The sequence below is a fragment of the Dromaius novaehollandiae genome, chromosome 17, assembly GCF_036370855.1.
Source record: "Dromaius novaehollandiae isolate bDroNov1 chromosome 17, bDroNov1.hap1, whole genome shotgun sequence".
Taxonomy (NCBI): domain Eukaryota; kingdom Metazoa; phylum Chordata; class Aves; order Casuariiformes; family Dromaiidae; genus Dromaius; species Dromaius novaehollandiae.
In genome coordinates, this window is record NC_088114.1 from 8317326 (window position 1) to 8336917 (window position 19592).

A 19592-nucleotide genomic window follows, 5' to 3' on the forward strand; every position below is an offset into this window, starting at 1 on the left:
CCGGCTTGCCAGAAAACCACTGAAATCTTGAGGCCAAAGACTCAAGCAACACTGCTGCTTTGTATGAAAGGAAAAGCCACCCCCTTAGCTTTCAGAGACGCACATCTTTGAGACCATCTGTGCAGAAAATCACCAGCAGAGGTGAGAAATCAGAAGATAATCAAGCCCTAGCCTGGGACTTGGCTCTGTAGGTATATGGGGATAGACCAGAGAAAGACTGATGCAAAACCTGGCACTGCATTCCAGCACTCTGATTGACCTTATACAGGAGATAACTTAAAAGAATAAAAACAGAGACACTCTTAAGCACACATACAGTCTGCTCCAGCTGCTTGGCTCCAGTGCTAGTTTGTGATGCCAAGTCAGACATATTTGGCTTTGAAACAAAGTTGGCTGAGCCTTCAAATAAACCACTGCTGTATTGTCATTATGAAGCAGGAGCTCTTGGGCGATTTCACTAGAGATGTCCCAGAGCCACAATACCAGGCGGTGCTGGGATGCAGCCACGCTCTCAAACTGAACACTGTTCAGGAACAGCAGAAGACTGGTTGCAGGCAGACTGTTGAAGAAAAATCTTCTGTTTTCAACATCTGTCCTTTATTCCTCAGTCTTGCATGATTTGTGGCACACTGAAAGCAAACAGTGTTCGGACAACCTGTAGATCAAATGTGACAACCCACTCAAGTCTGGGTTCATTTTAATTTAGGACTTTTCAGATAAAACTGTCCAAACCTAAGACTGGTAACACTAAAACCGAGGTCTTCATAGTGTAAGCAGACACTATATGGGTTTTGCCCAAACTCGCATCATCCTTCCAGGGCAGGACTAGCAGTCAGGCTGGGCAGAGTGATGGTACAGAGGTCTGTCCCATTGCTACAGTTAAAGCACAGCACAACAGGATAGCCTAAGCCCTGGACTGACACGTTCGCATTGTATTCATGTTTCCCTCCCACTCTTGGTAGGATCGTACCTTACGCATTTGTAGCGCAGCATCTCCCTCCTGCTTGACACACACAGGATGTGAGGCACTCTGTTGTCACCTGCAAAAAATCATTGGGCTTGGGCTCAGGAGAAAGTGAAGTCCCTACCGGCATCCTACTGCAGCAGTTACTACCCTCTGCTGCAGAGCTCAGCGGACCGATGCAGGGAGAGACGGGACCCGTGAGCACTGGCTGCAGGAATGCCGCCGGGGCAGCATATACCAGCAAAGGAGAAACAGGACAGGATCAGCATAGAAACATTTGCCAGGAGCCAACAGAATGGTCTTGTTTCCTTCTGCAGGCAGAAACTTTGACAACTGTATATAATTTGCCTAATTTTCTGTGGTCCAGATAGTCTTAAAAATAGAAGCGGTTTAGCTTTTACAGGAGCTGGCCCCAGGAAACAAAAAGCTTGCTAGACAAAACAGTGACCGTGTAGGAAAAATCCCCGCTTCCATTCTTCCCATCTCTTCAGCATAACAGATCCAGAAAAACAAGCACATCCATCAGGCTGTCCCCTAAGGACAGGAAACACAGGAAGGGAAGGAGGGAGAGAGGGAGAAAGAGAGGCATAGTTCTGTTTTTAAACAGTTGAGAACAGTTCCAGAACTATCGAGACAGGCACAGAAAGACTGGAAAAAATACCTAGATACACATCCAAACGCCAGCCGACTCCACCACGGGCTTTGCACTCCGCCAGAACAGGCAGGGATGGTTCGTCCCTTCTCCTGGGGCCTGGCTCACACCCCCTGCTAGCAACACAACTGAAAAGGGAACTGGGACCAGAGTGGAGAAGACCGCACTGCAAAACCCACCCTCTGCTCCCGGCCTGCCACCTCACCGCTCTGTGGACCCCATACAGCAACGTGCCTCCACTTGCCTCACGCGCTTTCCCCTTCTCCAAGCTCTACGAAGGCAGGCAGACTAACCGGTGCAGGCTCCCAGCAAACTGCAGGCTCACAGTGGAAAAGGACAAGGTAAGGGGAAAGAGGTACGTGACTAACACAAGCCTAAAAAGAATGGAGTCACCTTGTTCTTTTGAGTAGAAAAGGACTTGGTTGCTAGAAGTCAGAGGTAAAATCCTGGCCTCACTGATGTCAGCAGTCCCAGGATTTTTATTTGCTTCCCTATATTCCCAACATTATCAGTCTGGCAAAATTCATGAGAGACTTATTTAGCATCTCAAAGGAGACTTTTTGAATCACATTCTGGGATTTATGCAGGCTTAGGAGCTAAAAATTACAATCAAGTTACAGATTTCAAAGAATATTCTATTAAAATGAAAAATTAAATAGTTATCCAGATGATAATACAAAACAGGTGTTAAGCTTTAAACATGATAGCATTTACTGTTTTAGCCACATTAATATTATGGTTAAGACATACCGTACTGATTACAGCTTTAACTTAATAAATATCAATGGTGCAGAGCATCATGTACTTTATTTACATATGGCATCCTTCCTCTGTAGAAAAAAACTAGAACAAAGGGACACTTACTGAGTGAAATCATGTCAGATTAAACAAAGCTCTGCAAGATTTAAGGTTTTTAACAAACAACACAATATACTACTGAACTAATGGCAACACTATATTGTTTTTGATCATTTAAAGAAATACCAACCCCAGCAACAGGTGCTCATGCTGAATTACCAGATTAGATCTGTCCTGCTTATTTTGGCTGACAACAAAACTAGGGGTATGGCACAACATCAGATGTCAAAGGAAGCATTAACCTGAGTGTTTTAGCTTGGATCAGGACTTGGATTTGCTTTTGCAGCAAATCTCCCAGCCATTCTCACTTACTGTTCTTTGGTCCGCATCAGGGGACAGTCTTGGAGCACACAAACTGGCTTCCTTCTCAATGAAACTAAAGCAGAAGGTGAGCTCCAGGGAACACCTAGGGTGTCCTAGCCACAGGTAAGCGTTCAGTCCATGGCTTAGACAAGAGGTAGTCTGGAAATAAATTCCCCAAAACATGTGCAGAGTGGACGCCAGGCCTTCAGTACCAGCTGTTTTGCTGCACAGATCCATTCCTATTCCCAGTGCAGGCATAACCCAAAAGATGCAGCAAGAAACCCCAGCTATGGAAAATCTTATTTTCCCCTTTTCCTCCCGGAATTATGGTATAATTTAGGCTGGAAGAAATTTTGGACGTTTTAGTCCTGCTCAAATCAAGGCTGACTTCAGAGCAGCTCAGCTGTGCAGGACAAGGTTTCTTTGCTTTGGAAGAACAACTTAGCTTACGGGGTTCCAGTTCTGTAGAAGTGCAATGGGACAGGGGGCTGCAATGACTGCCAGGAGCTGGCTCAATGCATTCCCCTTCTCTGTTATTTTCATCTATTTTGGAAGGAACAGGGCAAGAACTATGTTCAAAGAACCACCTACTATTTGTGGAACACTGTACTCCACCCACTCTGGTTAAAGACAGAAAAAAACTAAACAAAAAAGTTTACACTGAACAGGTGGAAGGAATATTCTTTTGCAAAATTAGGGGGAAAAGTGTCATGAAACCCTACTGCAGTGGATAAAAAAAGCAAAGCTTCAAGAATCCTAAGAGGCTCTGGCAAACTTTAAAAGAAAAAAATTCAGAAACAGAAGGGAAAAAGAAAGAAAAAGAACACACAAATACCATGAAAAGAAGCCAAATACTGCCAATGTATAAGTTTAATCTTTTTCTCACTGACTTTCTCTGTATGTAATAACCCCTCAAATAAAACTATTATTTGCTAGCAGGCAGTGGATCCCAACAACAGACCACAACAGTGAAATCAAGCACGTGTTTACTCTGAAGCTGCTCTGCAGGGTCAGCCAGCCAGCTACATTAGGAAGAGAGGAAAGGTTGATAGCCATTCCTAATAGCATTTTGAAAGTAATGTTTGCACAAACCATAACAACAATAGCAATAACATGCTATTGTCTCCAGGTTTTAGAGCCACTAAGACTAATGAGTTCATTTATAGCCCTGATGGAAGTAATTAAATCTGAAAATCCAAGCACAACATTCTTGTTTAGTGCTCTTTGAAACCCATATTCTCATGGAATGCTATCAACAGCTAATTGAAGCACTAATCTTGCCCAGGGTTGGGCCCATTGCCCAGATGGCTAATACATCATTTTCTAGTCTGGCAAGCAACATATTGTACTGACTGGATAGAACTGAGATTAGATATATCTATATGATACAATGGAAGCGTAAGAACTTTTTTTGATCAATTTTTTTTTTTTAATAAAATTGGCATTTAATGTCAATCATTTGACAAACTTCTTGCTGAAGTACAAGGACATGCATGTCCTTAGCTTTATAAATGAAAAACTGCTGCGTTATGCAAATAAATGCTACCAACTGGATAGGAATGGTGATACAGCAACATTAGCAAGACAAATGCCTGCTGACTTAAACACGGACAACTGGGAGACTAAACAGCCTCATTTTCCTGATATATATGAACCACTTAACGAATAAAGGTTACAATTTCCTGCAGCAAAATCGTCCTTTCTGAAAGGTTTTGCATATTACATACTGTCACTGGGAAGGGTGCAGGAGAGTGCAGCCATATAGAAGATACATCAACAGGGATTTATGATCAATTGTACAGGTAGGAGGTTTCCACCCTCGTCTCTGTTATAAGGTGGCTTCCCCCTCTGCACTTCAAATGCAATATTTTCTGCAATTCTCAGAACGGGAGGCTAAAAGTATCAGGGAACATATTACCAAATTCTACATGCAAACAACATGACTAATTAGATTCCAAATTGATGTACTGAATTGTAATTTTTTTCTCCTGACAGGTTGTTTATTGCTTTCTTTTAGCTTAATGTGAGGGATGCTGGCATCTTAGATGCTTAGAAACTTTGGTCTCTATTATCCCATTCCTTATACTTTTGGATATTTTGACTCAATTATGGTTTTCTATTCAGCCAGCCCCTCAGCTGGTGGAAATCAGCACAATTCTGTCAACATCAGCGGAGCAGTGCCAGTTTACACCAGCTTGAAATAGGTGTCCAAGCATTTGGTGCACTTGACAACCCCATGGAAGCAGAAAGCCAATGAAGCAGGACAACTAGAAGAATATCCTTAAGGTGTCCAGTGATCTGTGTCTGCACTCTCTGAAAATGTGGGTTGAACTTCACTCCTGAACCATGAATTAAGAACTACTTGCAGCACAGTTTCCTTGTCAAACACTGCATGAATCATGGAGGGGGCATCAGGAGGCATGATTCATCATTGGGGGCTGCATGGAAGCTGTTACATTTCTGTACTTGCACCTGCTATTCACACAAGTTTTCAAAACTGTACAAGTATCTGTGCAAGGACCAGTCCTCTCTAGAACGCATAAATAACCTCAAGAATATCCTGCTTTATTGATATTTTTCTAGAGGGCTAGTCAGACAGGTATATTCACAAATATTTTGAGATGCAAATAGGATGTGGCTTAGTGCCAGTAAAAGTCCAAATGCAACATTATTTGGAGCCTTAGCAGGAGACAGCAATTGCTGCCTATTATGATACAATGCTATCTTGCTTGAGAAGACAAGAATCTGCCTTGAGGAGCAGTACAAGTGAGAGAACTGAGTATCTATGCTCATCTATAGCTTATATGTATATATGTATGTGTACACACAAACATCAAATCTTTGTTATTTCTTGCCCTGTACCTTTAATACACATTTTATGGCTTTGCTTTCTACAATTTAAACTTATCACTTATTAAGCATTATTATGCATTTCCGTGAGGTGTCTAAGTTAAAATTATAACGATCCAAGATCCCCTCCAGGACAGGGAAGGAGAAAGGCAACTTCCAAAGACTGTTCAGCCCAGTTAAAACCTGAATTGCCTCTCCCTCTCTCTACTGAGTCTAGCAGAAGCCTAGGACAAGAGTTTCCCAACTCACGCACCACTGTGTAATTGTCCAAATTCCAGGTGAACCAGAAAATAAAGGTTGAATGAGATTCTTGACTCTCAAAAACTCAAGAGCACACAGGTGAAAGAGCAGAGGCCTGCTCAACATGCCAAAAGGAAGCATTTTGCTTCAGCATGTAAGCAGTAACACAGAATCAAGTAAACATACAGAAGCAGCAGCATATTGCAGCTTTGCATTTTACAATATGTCAGGCCAGATGCCCTGTAAATCTGACGTAACAGATCCAAAACAGCAAGGTCTGGTGACCCAAAGTACTATTCCCCTCTGCTCGTTCAGTTCGTACCAAGGGGCTGTCTACCAAACAAGATCACCCAAACCAAAACTGCCAAAGGCCAGTCTGAAAACGTAAAGTTAGTATTAAATCCCCATCATGCGCTCCACTGCTTAAATGGAAATGAGGTCACATGCCCACACTTGATCCACACAAGATGATGTGGCAGTGTACGGATCAGGCATTAATGACTGTGGAACCACAGTGGCAGCATAAAGGAAACATGAGAACCAAGTTACCGGTTTAGCAATCATGGATATGATCCTGCTTCTTCAAGAGACCTACTAAAAAGCAACAGGGAGATTAACATCTTTGGTGGATTCAAGCTGCTCTATAACATTCTTCAGCAGGCATAAAGCCAGCTTAAAAAACGACCCTATAAAGGGGGGTGTTAAATGCTTGGTTTACAGTCCGTTCCATTCTATAGATTTAAGAGAGTGGATACAGATACTACAGATAACCAGCACTCGCAGTTTTTTCCCCAGAAGCCTTCAGAAGACGTCACAGATCCACTGGCTTTTAAGGGCAGAGAATATAACTGTTTCCACTGTATTCTGAAAGGCTACGTTACCAGGATACGTTTCCTATTACTTTCTCATTACCATCTCCATTTCAGTTCTTAATTGGGCAGCACCACTTCTTTCAAGCATAGAAAAGTAACCCCCTCCCCCCCCCCCCACACACACACGTTTTTTAACCAAGAGTTAACAGGCATGGCAAGCAAACCTTCACCACAAGCCCGATAAAAAAAATACTAAAGCATGTCTTGAAATCTACCCAACGGATCCAGCTGCCAAGCGCAGAGTCGGCAGCGCCGGCGCTGAGGCCCAGCTCGCACGCGCAAGCGGGGAGGCCGGGGGGAGGCAAGGTGCAGGGGAGCCCCGCCGGGGAGGGGGCGACGGGATAAGCCCCTCCGCGTTGGCTGTTAGGAGTAATGAAAGTGACCTTGTCAAAGGCCATCATTATTGATAATAACAAAGTTCAACAGCATTATTATAGCGTTTCACAACTGTTAACCTTTATTGCTGGAGGGCTAATTGTGACCTTCCTTGTGTCTCCTTCACACCTAATTAGGTTTCCCTTGTAAAGAGATAAAAGGGTGTTTGTATCAGTGGGGCATCTTTCTCTGCAGCTGAATGAATTCATGAAAGAGTGAGATTGTTAAGAGAGAGACAGAGAGGAAAGAAAAATACAGAAGAGGCAGGAGGCATTAATAGACTTTAGAATAAAATCCTGACAGACTCAAATTGATTCTGCTGCCTGAGAAAATTGAGTGCGGAGGGAATTAGATTTATGCACTGTTAAATGTAACTGCCTGGCAGTATCCATACAGAAAGCTGTTAAAATGGTAATCTTTAGAGATGTATGAAAATTGTGTGTGAATAGACCAATGAACCATCACTCGGAGCATGCCTCTTCTAGCCGAATAATACAAGACAGTATTATTATTATTAATAATGTATTACAAACACTATGCATTATGTATGTAATTTAATCACAGCATCTAAATGTATAAACAACAGCACAGGCACGCAGTAACTTTTTTGCGCTTACAGTTATACATCAACTTTCTCTCTCTTTTGTACCCTCTAAGGAAATGGAGAATGTTGCCGGCAACACTGTTTAGCTCGTTAACAGCGGGTGATTGATTAGCACCAAGGTCCCTGGATCGACGGCCTCCGCGGCTGTTCTGGCAATACTGCAAATACCCCAGGCAAGAGAGCAGCCAAGGAGAGGCCGACTGAGAAGGGGCTCCCTGGGGCCGGGCACGCGGCAGCGGCCGGAGCGCAGCACAGTACAGCTCGCTGGGCTCTCCGGGAGGGTCAGGGAAGCCCCGAGTTCCTAGAAAGCTGCGCCGAAGTGTCTGCGTTTTGTTTTAGCTTTTTCAACTAAAAATACCTGACTGGTACACCTTGCAAAGATTCATTTCTAACTAGAGACCTGGCAAGCACTTGAAGTCAATGGGAGCTTTGCATTGCTATCAAGAAGTTAGGGACTGGCTTCTAATAAACACATCCTCTAACCCAGCTTGAGTGGGGAAAAGCAAGCTAGAAATAACTTCTTGATTCCTCATTTGAATTCAGAGCCGTCTTATGTCAGGCTCACTTCTAGCATCAAAGCAGCTCAGAGACAACACTACCATTGATGATAGGGACAAAGACGACATTACCACTGATGATAGGGGAAAAATCAGGAAAGATCTGATTTAGATTAGACACTGTAATATGTTCTTTTTATAACTCCAGTGGTTGGAACTTGGCTCTATATCCAGATCTGGGAGAGCACGCTCTGCATTTGTGTAGTGCATTTGGTAGTAATTGAGCTATTTCAGAGCACAGCAGATTGCTCTTTTGCTCTTGCTTCATCCCATCAAGTGTATAGTGCTGTGAGAAGCTGTGACTCTAGAAATACTTCCAGGTCAGTTAGACTTGCTTCTCCTTTGGACCTCTCTGATGCCAGACTAAAACTCATCACGCACTTTTTTTTTTTTGCTGACAAAACACCACTTCTATACAGAAAACTTCAATTCATGAAATCTTTGCAAAGAAGCATAGCTATTTTCCCAGGTCCAGCCAGTAACCCAGCAGCAAGTACAAGGATCTGAACAAAGCCTCTCACGTTGCCAGCAAACACTCTTATTTGCCAGCCATGCAAACATCCTGAAGGGAGCATTTCATATTATTTCATCAACACTGTTTCAGTTTTGTTCCAATGCAGACACCAAAGTTAACCATACAAAATTTGTTTTTTTTCAGCCACCCTGACAGCACTGATCAAAAAGAAAGCAAGCATTCAATGCTCCAACTTGAACGCTGTACGTTCCTGTCCCCTGCCTTGGATGTAGCTGCATGTTGCACTTGCATTCATAAAGCTTTACACTGCTAAATGGCTCCTCCAGAGTCAGGAAGTTACTGGCTAGAGTCAGTAAATCTTTCTTACGCAGCTTCATGGGTCACAGCACCAGCATGCCAGCAACTACCGACAGGGCCACCATAAACAGGCAGCTTGTCCCACACGTGCACCTCTCCTGCTCCTCAGTGGTTTCCACTGTTTGGTGTTGCAGCACCTCACCTCCATCCTAACACTGGGCACAGGCACATGGTAGTACAGCATAAACACACAAAAGCAGAGCATTTGATACATCAGTGTGGACCAGCTAGGGGCATTTTGCATGCCATGAGCTCCCAGGATCTGCACCACCAATTGCACAGTGAAGCCGTGCAGCTGACACCTCCTACTGAAACACAGTCATGTGGACAAAGTTTCAGTTAATATCAGATCCTTTTCCCTCCTCCTCTGTTGATTTCATTTTCCCTAGTTCTTATCTAGGTTCAAGGCGGCATTGAAAATAACTCGCTCAACTTGTAACCAAGACACCTAAAGCAGTTTTCTCCTGTGCCTTTGAAAAATAGGTGTAGCCCTGTGCATTTAGCTGGCAACATAATTCATGGATATCTTTTCAGCTGAGCTAGAACATGATTAATCTGTATCCGAGTTCACACAAACTAGTGGAGGATTTAATCTCCAGCAAACTCCAGGGACTCTCCAGGCTTTTCATTCTACTGTGTTTTAGTAAAGGACATTCCTCTCCAGTTAGAGAACAGCTGGGATACTGGGAATTCCTTTCGCAAGAGCTTTTGGAAGCTCTGAATATGAAAAAATATCCCTACAATTGTTGGATGTGAACTGAGACATATTAATTGCAAAAGAAGATTCCATATTTTAAACTAGATAAAGAGCTGGAACATTATGTCCTGATTATCAGGGAAAGCAGAGCACCAAAGCTATGCAATAACCTTCTTTTCTTAAGGTGTTCGGAGTGTCCTCAGTTCTTAGACTGGCCCATCTCCTCACTGGGGAGTTTAAAACACAGGAAAAGCCATTGATCCTCCATATTTGACTCCCATACATAACAAAAGACTAAGAAAATCTGATCACGCTGGCACATTCACCTCTGCTTCTGAATTCTCCGAACAGAGGCATAAGTCCCCAGAAAGTCAGTGGGATTAATATGTATGATCACTGCGAGACAGTTCAGATTTAATCTTAGTCACAAGAGGAACCAAAGAATAGCAATTCTGGAATATCAGCATTGCCAAAATCGATAAGAATGGCCTATGTAAATTCATGTCTCATCTCTGAAAAACTGTGACACAGGGAACTTGAGACGGAAATGCAAAGAATTCTAAAATGGGCAACCTGTGGAGAAAAGACCTTCCTTCCCAGCTCCCACCCTAATCAGCGGTTGGAGTATGCCCTGAGGTAAGACTGTTTGTATCCTCCTCTGGAAGATAAGATATGTTATCTACTGTATCTGGTTCCATTCCAGTAACTCTACAGTCAACATACTCTATCACGCTTCCTGAAGTTGGTAAGCAAGAGAAACAGGAGTAGACTATCCACACTTTGTCAGATAAGGAAAGAGCTTAATAAGCAAATAAAGAGTTTTGTTTTCAAACAACTTGGAGAGAGCTACAAATGCATACTGTAAACATGGAAAAAGTGAGAATCTCTTTTGGTTTCTTACTTCAAAAGTATCCATAATGCTTTCGTGCTATTAAAAGCTGTACGAGCTGATAAAGACTGCCTTTTATGGACTACAGGCTTGAACTAAAGATACATTTGCATGCATAGTTGTGGAAGAACTTTCAGAAGAGTACACAGAATTGGAGTCATGAGTAATCACAGTTCCTGGTGCAGAGATTGTTCTGCTCTCGATGCAGACAGCTACGAGGATTCCCCACAGCCGCCTGGCCGTACCTGGTGGGAACACTAAGTGGCTGTAGCATGTGTTTGCTGGGCCTAGCTTCGATTCACTTGCAGACAAAAAGGAAAGCCTCAAAATGAACTGCATTAACACAAAGGTATGCTGACCCCAGCTCTTCAAACAATCAACAGCAGTAATATTTTATATGTATTTTAGATCTAGCAGAAGCAATACAGTAAGCCACTCCACCCCGGCTAACAGAGAAGCAGGACTTTCAAGGGGAAATGTACAGTTTGAAGGCTCAGCTGATGCAGATCCCACCAAACACAGCACAATTCAGTTCTGAAACCTAAATGCTCACAAGCTGAAAAAAATAGAAGAAAATCAGACACAGAAAAGCAATAGCAGAGTGGCAGTACAGCCAGACGAGAGGTTAAGCCTACTGCATCCACAAAGAAAAACTACATCCGTAAACAAGGGTGCAAAGGCACACGGGAAGAGATCCACTGCTCTCCGAGAGCAGCCCGCACTCATTTTCTGGTGAAAATGCCACTTTTTGAAATGGCCTAGAAGACAGAAAAGGAATAAAAAGAAATAATAATCAAGGTCACACATCTACAAGGTCACAGTGGAGGAAAAACTGGAGTACGCCTGAAGCGATAACCTCTCCTGCTCAGCAAAGCTGGTGAAGGACAGAACTAACCTTACTCTAGGAGGAGACTCCAAATCCTTCTCTGAGATACAGCCCTGAATTTATCTACCCCCTCCCCAAATTTTCCACCCTCATGGGATCCCCGTTTCTAACGCCAAGTCTGCATGGCCCACACAGCCGAAAGGACCAAGCCACGCTCCCCCGCAGGCCTCTCGCCCGCTGTCCCCCGCACAGCTCACAGCAGGGCTGCCTGCTCCCACCATCCCCACCCAGACCCAGCAGCAAAGGCAAGTGCTCCAGGAATACGCTCGTATGGGTTTACTGCTTAAGCAGGCATATGCAATAACGTGTTGACACTAATGTACAGCAAAAATATTATTCAGTATATTGCTCTGTAGGTAAGTGTGCTAGCAAAAGCAAGCATATGTTTTATTTACCAGGTCAGCTCATTTTCAGACTAGCTCTCTATAACAAAAGAGTTTAATATTGTTGAAGGCAAGAAAGATACCTATAAATAGGAGTGAGAGGCTGTGTGTGGAACTTTTACATGAAACTTTAATGGCAAGAGAAATAGCCTTCATGTATTATAGTTGGCAAATTCTTTATTGCAGTTCTACCTATGCAAACTTAGTGTGGAAGTAGGTTTATGGCATCAAAGGAAGTATCAAGAAAAGATTTTTTGCCACACTTGAATTTTCTTAAAGTTTCTCTACCCTTGAGCCTGGACGCTAGCCCCTGTATTATCCCCTCTTGCTGCAGCCCTGAAGTCAGGAACCGGAGGTACCAGCACTGCTCACCAATAGTGGCAGTTACTGTTGCCTCAGTTCCTATCCTCATCCCAGCACCTCCACCTACCCTAAATCAGGGAGAGTTGGACCCTCTAATCAAGCAAGACACAAATTATTCTTTTGAAAGAAAAAACAAACAGCTCACAGCTTGCTCTACAAACCTTCACTCCCACCAGTGATCCACTCTAGGGCTCACCAAAGGTCCACCTAGGGGTCTGTGGGACCTTTGCAACATCTTCTCCAAGTAGCATGACCTGAGAGCCCAATACAGGGTGCCACTGTCTCTTCCCATGCAACATGTTGCTTTACTTTGATTTCACTATGTTGTTATTTACTAGACCTCCCAAGTAAAAGAAACTCTGGGTGAGGTTCCCAGCATATGGGGTTCTAGATGGACCCCAGTAGTCCCTCCAGGCACAGAGTATAAAAGTTTCATGCCAAAGCCAACCACTATTTCTATATTTAGTCAAACCTTGGCCACACACAGTGGCTCTTAAAATGAATGACCCATTCATTTCCCTTCATCTGCTCAGATGGCCTTTGCTGTATCTAATAACTACCAAGTCTCCAGTCTATCGAAAATGCAATCCATCTTCCAAGACTACTTTAAAGATTTTATCTACCTGCCCTCTACATATATATTGCTACATGAAAACCAAAGGGATTTGCTTGTGTGCAGTTCCATTATTACACAGAGCCCATCAAGAATTTCAGAGTAAAATTGTTTTTTAAGCAAGCAACAGTAATTTGTACTACTAACTTCCATCCTAATAATTTTACTTATGAACACTGCATATCAGTTTCCAAAAATTTTCAACTGGTACATCAAACCTGTCTAAATCTCCTTTTAAAAATCATTCTCTGCCCATCATTTTAATTACTTTTAATTAAAAATTATTTTAAGTGTGATAATGTAGATTTCAAAGCCCATTGTCCCTCCTTCTTCTTGAATCCCTCCCCCTTTAAATCTATGCAGAGCATATAATGAAAAAACAGCATGTCTAGTCTGAGATTGCTCAGAGAATCCAGAAGTGCATTTCTACTACTAGCTGCTGTGCATGTTTATAAGGAGGCCTGAGAAGGATTATAAATATCTCTACCTTCTAGTCGCTTGGCTTCCCAGAACTATACATGAATATTTCTGGTTGGTGCCACAGCTCATCTGTCAAGCACCTAGGTGTCTTCACAGTGTGCCCGTCTGCAGTCCCGCCTTTCTTCTCAGAGGTTTTATTTTTCTTAAGACTCTCCCCTCGAGAAGGCAGTATGAAATGCCACATAACCCAAATCGCTTTCACTACTCCACAATCCTGTAAGAGACTGGAACATGCAAAGGGAGCCTAAGGAAATTTGGTATCTAAATCCAACTGATTTCAAAGGAGTTTAGGACACCAAAACTCTCAGCGTAAAGGAATGGAGTGTAATATTGCTGAATTCCCAAGCACTTCACGGAGTACAGCCGCTAAAGTTATAGTGTCAATTAATAACTAGCAAGGGGAAGGGCAGGCAAAACCATATGTTTTCAGCTGGAATTTCAGATATACTGGTAAGCCATCTGCAGAGGGGACGGGAAGGCTGTCCCAGACAGGAGTGGCAGCAAAGGGGGTTATGCTACCAGAGATTTGCATATGAACGGAGGAACAGGAAAAGGACAGAGTCAGAGTATATCCATGGAAACCTATGGAGAAGAGTAGTAACAGCAAATGTAAATCTTGACAAGACAGCACAGATGAGAATTTCACCTACCTTTCCCTCATTCATGATCTTATTTCAAGATCAGAATTATAGACTGTCACTACACCCACGGTGTTTAAAAAACAGCTCATGCTTCAAGGAAAATCATTTCTACAGCAAGTACACAGACACTTCTAATTTCACATAGCTGGAGATCAGACAGCCAATGTTGATGACCGACTTGGTTCACAATAGGTGTTTGAGCCTTGGGGCCAGAGAGACAAAGCCTCCGGGTACCTGCCGGTGGCACCTTCCATACATTAAAAACTACTCCTGCTCTCAAAGGTGACTTCACTTCGCAAGCGGTGCGCGAACACTCAACAGAACGGCCCGCTGGACAGGGAAGAGGCCTACTCTAGGGCACGTTTCACCATGGGTCGGTCTCTGCCCGAGTTTCAAGCCTGACCTGCAATGCTGCACCAGTCTTTCCAAAGACAGGCTGCAAAATCACCTTGTAGTTTCATGGCACATTTCGACATCCTGTGTCTGAGGGAGGTGACTACAGTTACTAACACCTGCTTCCTTCTGCGAGGAAAAAGTCAGCCCAACCTCTAGCTTAGCAAAACAGATGACATTAGCATCCGTCCAGTTTTGTTTTCCAAACCTTACACTGCACAGCTAGAGCCAAGACCTCATTTGCAGCCCCGCTACTCAAACACTATCATTTCCTGAACTTCCAGCTCTATCGCTTCTTGTTGTCATAGTCCGTGGGTGTCTTTAAACAAGGGCTCGTAGCTGTAACCCTAAACCTGAAAGCATCTGCAGCCAGCCTGGGTAAATCCCGCTGGCTGCCCATCTCTTACCCTGACACCCTCCTGCTTTCGCAGTTTGATAGAAATGTCTGGCTGGAAGTCATCAGCCACCGCTATACACCAGGGCCAGGCGGTGTTTACCTAATCTGCAGACCAGGCACATCCACTCAGGGAGAAAAAAAGAAAATCACAGGCAATTTGTCAGAGCATTAGCTGATAATTCAGACAGAAATGTTAGATCTTGAGGCACGGCTCCGGGCTGCAGGAGAAATGTTATTGACTCTGACGGATCCCTGATGACATATCTACTCCCTCTCCCAGGGGCAAGGCTACATTTAGATACACTTAAATTTTCATTCAAATTCAAGATTAACACAGCAAGTGGACAGCAGGAAAAGAACATGAGAGAAGGTTAGTGGAGGAAGAGGGAGCTTGCATTGTTGGGTTTGGGGTTTTCTTCCCACCTCTGTAATTCTGGCCTAATTATTTCCTTTAAAGCTCATTGAATTCACCATGGTAATTATTACTCAAGGTTAGAAATAAATATTCCTTTTGCTTAGAGACAGTCATTCCTGCCTACTTAATGCTACTTATCCTCCATAATAGCTCAGAGTCCAGATTTAGACAACACTAAATTCTTTTGAGACTTGATCAAATGTGTTTCACAGCTATCTTCCCATCTCCTCTTGCTTCCCAGCTAGTTACATTCATTTGGCGTCTCTGAAGCGGAGATTTTAAGCTCCTTCAAGGTTATTTTTTTCTTGTTATGTCTGTTTGCAGCATCTAGCACAAAGCTGTCCCGAGCCTTCAATTGCACCTGTTAAGTAGCAAATAATAGTAATAACTGGAGCATAGCTAATTAGGCTGCAGTTTTCAAATTTGGGTGCCTAAGGAGGTATATTATCATTCAGCATGACTCTGCTCCTAATTCACTTGAGTTGTCTTGAAAATGCCACACTTACAGTCATATTTAGGCACCTAAGGACACATCTTCATTTTTGGAGAGGCTGAATATAGATTTCAGTAAAGCTTGGGTCTGACACTTCTGAGCATCAGGATAACTTCTACCCATCTTTAAATATGTATCCTCAACTAGATGGCTTTCTTGGGACACTTGCATATGAAAATTTTGACTGTTTCTACCTGGAAACAATGTACAAGTATTTCATTTCCCTTTCTCTGTGCTTCAACACCATTCAACAATAAATCTCAGTTCTGCGAATACATTTGCTATTTTCTCAGCTTTTGCTTAATGATTTACTTCAACCAGCAATTCTGCTGCAAGTGGCAACGTGTTGTCCAAGATTCAGTTGCTCATGCATCCAGAAATACTCAGCTAAGCGAGTGAAACACAGCCCATTCGGGAATGGTGTGGGACATGCAATCAGTGACCCATCTTGCAAGGTGTTGGCAGCAGCAGCTATGCCCTAGAGATTAGTCTGAGGGTTGAGTTCAACAGCACAAACCTCTAGGGAAGGCCTTTCTCTTTGCTTTCTCTCAAAGTACGGAGACAAACTGCAGAGTCTCTAAATAACTTCTCAGCTCTTCCAGACTGCACTGAGACTGTTAGCTACTAGGTTAACAGGGAATATGGTTGCATTCCTCATTCCCACAATAGCTCTTGTGGCTTCTTACTCACAACTTCAGAACACAGGCAGTTTTTTATTCAACCCTAGGAGAAAGCTCCTTGGCTTTTTTTTTTTTTTTTGGGGGGGGGGGGGGGAGAATTTTCTCTCCTGACTTATGATGAATTTTGAGTTTGAAAAAAACCCAAAATCTTAGCTGAAACAAAGCAAATTTCATTTGATTCTTCATCAGAACTGAGCAAAAATTTGCATAAGGTTTGTTTTTTTAACATGGTTTGCCTTGATTTGTCAAAATTGAGCCCATATAACATCAATACTTCGCAAACTGTAGCATCAACTTAGCTAGATCTCTCTCCTATTGCTTCTGATCTTGCTGAAAATACCTTATCCTATCCAACATTTCATCTCATTAATTAGGCTGCACTGCCTTTAAGACTGCATACTCCTTTGACTTCTGCCCAGCTATTTCCATTGACTCTGGGAACACTAGGGACTGATTCAGCTAAGAGTTGCTTGACTTTTTGCAGGTGAACAGACTCAGTTGCTCCGGTGGCTGTTAGCAGGCTTAAAACGGCATAAAGACTTTGCTGAAGCAAACACCAGTGCTCCCAAAGCATCATGTACCAGATGAATCAGGGCCACAATGCGCAAGAGAAACAGGATCCCATTTAATCCTGGACACGTGTGATAATTTAAAGAGGACCCTCTCACATCTGAACAGGCATGCAGGATGCAGCTGGTAACTTTCAACACACTAAAGGCCAAAGACAATCAAAGATCCAGACACCGCAGAGGTTAAATCAGTGCATCATTTGACAGGGAACTGCGAGCCATTAACCTTTCCACTGGCACTCGGGACGACGAGCTGGAAGATAAACACATTGGGTAGGAAACAAATTGGTTCATTCGAACGCTATTAATGTGTGCGCCCTTGGAGGCCACATTTATGCTTTTGGAAAATTACACATTCATGCATAATGAAGTGAGATATAGCTCACCGATTACCAACAGGGTGCTGAGCCCACGATAAGGATTTATAGCAGGTGCCTAATTCTCTACACATTTGTAAATTAAGTATTTACAAGTGTAATGCTAGCTATTTTATTGCTAGTTTAGGTTACCATCATTTGAGCTTTTTATTTTGCACTGAAACTGAGCTAAGCATGTATTATCCACAATGCGTGATTTATTGAAGTATAATTTGCTGATATTACAGTGGGAATTAAGGCAAACCCAGAGACCCTAATTATGATACAACTACATATAAACACAGGAAGAAAGCCTCCCTCCTAACAAACTTACCCTCAACTGACAAAACCAGATAAAGATTGTAGTACATACCACAGAGGGAGAGGATGTTGTAAAGAGAAATTAAATTATTTACCCAGTGTCAACATGGAAATGTCTGTGTCATAACTAGAAAAAAAAAATCCAGGCCTACTGCCCTACACATCTGCCAAATTCAGAGCATAAAAGTAGATCCTTTTACCTGCTCACCAATGAGTGACACACTCAGCCAAAAGAGTCTGGGCCTCAGTGCCATTGAACATGACTATAAAGTGCAGCTGTGCAACTGAAACAACCTGTTTGCTTGGAAAGCTGTCACAGCTCAAGAGTGAGCAAATACAAACATTTCAAGAAACGCTAGACAGAAGTAGTATGTACAAGAGGTGGAAACACAGCTAAAAGAGGACCTGCCAAGTAAATATTCTTATTGTAGCTATTTCCCATTGCACAGTGAAGGAAAATACAGGGATTCACTCCTGGATGAGTTTGCAAGAGAGATCATACAGTGAGATCATGCACAGCAGCAAAGCACCAGGCTCGATGACCCATGAGACCCTCTTAGGCACATATTACTGTGGAAATAGATTTTACAGTCTGAATAAACAAAAATAGGCATTTCTACATGTTTATATTCACAAGCAATTTGCACAAAGCTTTCTCCACACACAGACTTTTTCAAGCAGCATCATTTTGCTAAGCTATTTCAATGCGGAAAAGCTCCTGCGACTTTTACTGAAGAGCCACCTTTAGATGTCTAGTGAGGGATCAACCCCAGACAACTGCGAGCCCCAGCAGATAGCACCAGGAGACAGTCAGGAGTAGCCCGTATGCCACAGAGCTGTTACGGCCACCCAGTGTCCCAGTCTCAGTGACGTACAGTGATATTTGTACTCAGCGTGCTCATTCAGGCCCCACCAGCGAGTAGGGTTTATACGGACAATTTCCCAACGCACATGGCCATGCACAAATGACTGCTTCTAGCAGCTTGTTCCTAAAAAGAAGCAGGCAGTGCGCACAACCAAACTCGATGTCTTTAACAAAACCGAGCTTTGTCTTTCACGCTGCCCCTCTCCTGTCCGCAGCTGCTGCAGCCTGGCAGGCTGACAGGCAGGGCTGGTGCTTTTGGAAAGCACTCAGTTCCCTCAGCAGCTCTGTCTGCAGCCAGAGGACAACACAGAGGAGCAGCAGAGTTTCATTCGCAGGATGGCTTTAAAGCTCCACATAAATGACTCCCCAAAGGAGAAGTGAATGCAGTGATTTACAGTGGTATGCTCCCCACAGGTGTCTGCTTTCCTCAGAGAGGGGGCAAGCTCCTTCTCTCCTGGCCCAAGCAGCCAGCCTGTGACACGCTCAACCTGTCAACCTCGTGCTCTGGATCTACCGGTCATCCCTCAGACCCAGCAGTCAATCATTTCCCTTCCCTTCCCTCTGCGTTTTGAGGAGCTAACAATTTTAAAAGGAGAAAAAGAAAAGATGACTCATTCATTAAAAACGTGACTTTGAACCACACCTAAAATGTTATTCCAGGACTCTCGTAATGAAACACATAAAGGCCGCTGTTTTTTTAGCTCTGATGAGCAGCCCTCGCGCAAGGGAGCTATTACTCTTCAGGAGATGGCCACACATAGGACAGACACCACCGCACTGCCAGAGAAATCTCCCCATGGAATCCAATTCAACCTCCAGCATATGGGTCTTAGCAGGAACTATGGACCATCAGGTACTCAGAGAATGATGCTACAGTTGATCTCCTGGATGTAGGTCAAATTCTGGAGCATGAATTGTTTTGTATCACTTCTCTGCTTTCTGCCACCAGAATCTCCCACCAGTTTCTTTTCATTAACGCAGCAAAAGGATTTTTCTGGCCAGAGCTTCTCTAAGTAGCTAGTCCTGCTGGGACATGCAGCAAGA

General features: G+C 43.3%; 1 long non-coding RNA gene across 1 annotated transcript; it reads left to right on the forward strand.

Annotated features, from left to right (window-relative positions):
* The first annotated feature begins 1668 nt into the window (after positions 1-1668).
* LOC135330205 (uncharacterized) lies at positions 1669-16034 on the forward strand. Its single transcript, XR_010392051.1, has 2 exons — positions 1669-1957; positions 7772-16034. It is a non-coding gene; the product is annotated as an uncharacterized LOC135330205 (long non-coding RNA).
* Positions 16035-19592: the final 3558 nt, after the last annotated feature.